The sequence below is a fragment of the Haemorhous mexicanus genome, chromosome 15 (assembly GCF_027477595.1).
Source record: "Haemorhous mexicanus isolate bHaeMex1 chromosome 15, bHaeMex1.pri, whole genome shotgun sequence".
Classification (NCBI taxonomy): domain Eukaryota; kingdom Metazoa; phylum Chordata; class Aves; order Passeriformes; family Fringillidae; genus Haemorhous; species Haemorhous mexicanus.
In genome coordinates, this window is record NC_082355.1 from 7,263,470 (window position 1) to 7,266,915 (window position 3,446).

Sequence of the window (3,446 nt, forward strand, 5' to 3'; positions counted from 1 at the left end):
TAGCTGACAATAGCATCATAGGTCACTGGTAGACTGGAAGCACTATTAGATTTGTCAAAAGCACTCTGAGACAGGTGTTTGAATATGTTTTAATTTGTGCACCCTTCAGAATTTCAGCTAGAACTGGAAAAGGAGCTTGATTTGCTGTGTTGTGAGAGCAGAGCACCAAGTAACCCAAGTAGACTAAAACCTACAATAACAAAACATGGAAAAGATTTTTTTAAAAAGTAATTTGTAGGAAACTCTTGAGGATATGAAGCTTAAAATAGGTGCATCAATAACTGCATTTTATATAACATAGCTGTGAAATTTTATTGAATTTGGATGGGACACATTTAAGGGTTAACACTGTTCAGCACATGGTGTTCATCGTGGCTCTGAAGTCAATCAAGTATGAATTTGTGCGTCTCATGCTGAAGGATAAGTACGATGCGATGTGATGGTGTTTCTGCCTTTCTTCTTGAAACAACCAGATTTATTTGAAATGGGTGAGCTGTTGTGCTAAATCTGTTCACAGTAGCTCCCTTCCTATCTTCATACTTAGCTGCTATTAACATTAACTGCAGGTATGCACAGAGAAAGGAAATTAAATGTCTTAATCTTCTTGCATCTGGTAGACAGCTGTACTTTAAAAGCACACCATGGAGGAGAGTGAGGAGAGAACAGCACTTCCTTTTATCTCCTGATCCCTACTGTAATAAATACAGGGTCGGAAATGAAGTATTACAATATCCAACTACTGCTGAAGATTTTACAACTAAACCTCTGGACAGCATAGTTGAAAGGAATTAGCAAATTACTGTTCAAAACTCACTGTGGATAAATTCAAATAGTACATGGCAGCTTGGTAGCATCCCAACCATACAACTGGACAGTTAGTGTGGGGAAAGATGTTCTTTTTCAGTCTGTGAATATTTATGGAGAATCCATGGCATTCCTGATTTTTTTCTGAAAGTGAGACATCAGCATCATTTTCCTCGACCATCTCAGTACCCAAAAATCTAAAATTAGCTCGGTGTCATTAAGCATTGCCTGTGACAGGATCAGACTCGTAGCACCAGAGATCAGGACTGCTGGCTCATATAGAAAACCAAGGAAAGGAGGGAGTGGCTGATGTTATAAACTGTGACTGAGCTGCCCACAGCTGGCTCAGACCCCCTCTGTGTGTGTAGCCACACAAACACATATTCCGTGACCAAACACTTGATGCAGATCACAATACAATGAGTTATCAGGGCATTCTAGGACCCACTCAAGTTGATGTTTACTGCTCTGTTGTGCATACAATGTTTTACCTTGGGCGCACTTTCATGATCCCACTGAGGTGATCTATGATGAATGGCCACTATCTCCCATTCTTCAGCCTGCCCAGGGCAGAAGGTGGGGCAGCCCATTTTGGTGACAGTGCAGTTTTAGATTGGATTAAACTGATTATGAAACCACATCCTTACACAGCAATGTCAGTGTAATAGGAATGTAGACAACAATTTCATTGTCATATGAATGAGCAAATGATTTTCTTCAATAAAAATACTAAATCTTTTATCCTAACACATCTTTCCATGTCCTGCAATTTGCCATTCACCATAGTGCAGCTGCAGCAATATTCCTAACATCCTAACATCCATTATACATGGAAGTATAACAAAACTTGTCTTTTACCCAAAAGACCTCACTATCTGATCAGGAAAAGATAAGCTCCAACCTCAACTAATCCTTTTCTTTCAGCTCCTTATTGAGATTAATATGTGCAAATTCCCTCACAGAATCCCTAACCGCTTCTAAATTTTTCCATCTGTGGACACAACTTTCTTTTATTTTTGTTTGCAGTGGAGAACTCATCTTGGTATATGCATTTTCAGCACATCCAAATAATCATCTTTGTTTTTCAGTTTCTGTGTAGTTTTGAAGAATTGCCAGTTTACAAGTGGTCAGTCAGACAGTACTCAGTGTGTGCTCTCTAGTAGACTGTGATAATATTTTGCAATTTTACTGTGTGAAGATTATTGTAAGAGGGAAAGTGGGCACTGACAAATCCTCAGAGTGGTATGTGGTTATTTTTGCTTTGGACTCAAAAAAGGCCAGTCCCTAGCCACTGTGGCAGATATATCATCCCAGTTATGTAATAAATTTGTCACTTTTAATTCTATTTGGGAAGATTTAAAGAATTTAGGGCTTTATGATTTGGGACTCAGTCAGCACATAGTGTTCTTTCTGCACTGAGGGAGGAATAAAAGGTCTTGTTTTATGACTTGGCTGGTTGTCCTGCCTGTGATAGTTTTCTCCAGTGTGTGTGTTTTTCTTTGGTAGAATTATGGATGACAAAAGAGAATCACAAGTAGCAAATTGCCAAATGATAACTTGACTTTGAGGACCAGAACTGACCATGAATGAAGTGAAAACTCTTTCAACAAGTGTAAACACCTAATTCTTTTCTCACATGAGTGTCAATCAGAATAACTCCTGTGAGCCTGCAGTGATTCAGCTCAAAATAAAAGATGGGCAGCAGCATCGTTGGCACTGTTTCCAGTATGATGCTGTGTTTGATGGGACATGGTAAGTGATGTTAGAATTAAAACACTCAAAGTAACAGCAGGGGGTAATCTCAAGAACTAAATTTAAACAGAAGTACAGCCCAGACATGTCTTGTTCCATTTGAAAGATGGGATTCTTAGTGCATTTAAGCTGGCTGTGCAAAATCCAATTACTATTCAATAAATGTTTAAGGTAACAGTTCTGCTGAAGACAGTTTGAGCATCTTTGAAGCAGATCTCAGCTAACTTCAATTGCTTTTGCTTGTTTGCATTTTATTGTCCCATCTTGTGCTCTGCATAGCTTGAGATTCACATTCAGCTGACAAAATTTTCTGCTATAAACAGAAAACCTTTTTTCACTCTGTTTCTAGAGAGTATAGTGCTTCACTGAAGCAAGGGAGACCTTCCCAAAGAACAGGGCACTGCAGAGACCAAGAGTATAATTGCTTGGCTGCTGAGCACCTGAAAGTTTCTACAGGGCTTTTGAATGCCTTGGCATAAGGTGGGGTAAAACATAGGTCATGGTTACAGGGTGGTATTATTCCTCTGTAATGATGCCAGTGTGCCTCTGCTTTCCTGTGGGAATGTTCTGGTCCAGAATAATCCTTTAAATCCTTTATTTGAAAATAGCATGCCTGCAGAAAGGATAAACATGACAATACTTTGGGTCTGATACATGTTCATCTGCAGTTCTCCTGGGTCAGTATAGCCATGCAGGCAAGATTTCATCCTAGTGTGCAAAAACCAGGAGGGTTTCTCTGTTTTGAACTGATATATCTGAATCTTACTAAGATTTTCCCCCCATGTTAGAGTGTGTGATGTAGTACGCAATGCTCTTTTAAAAACATTCTCTCACATGCCTAATATTATTTTCAAAAAAATCTCATGTACTAAACAAAGCTACACCATTTC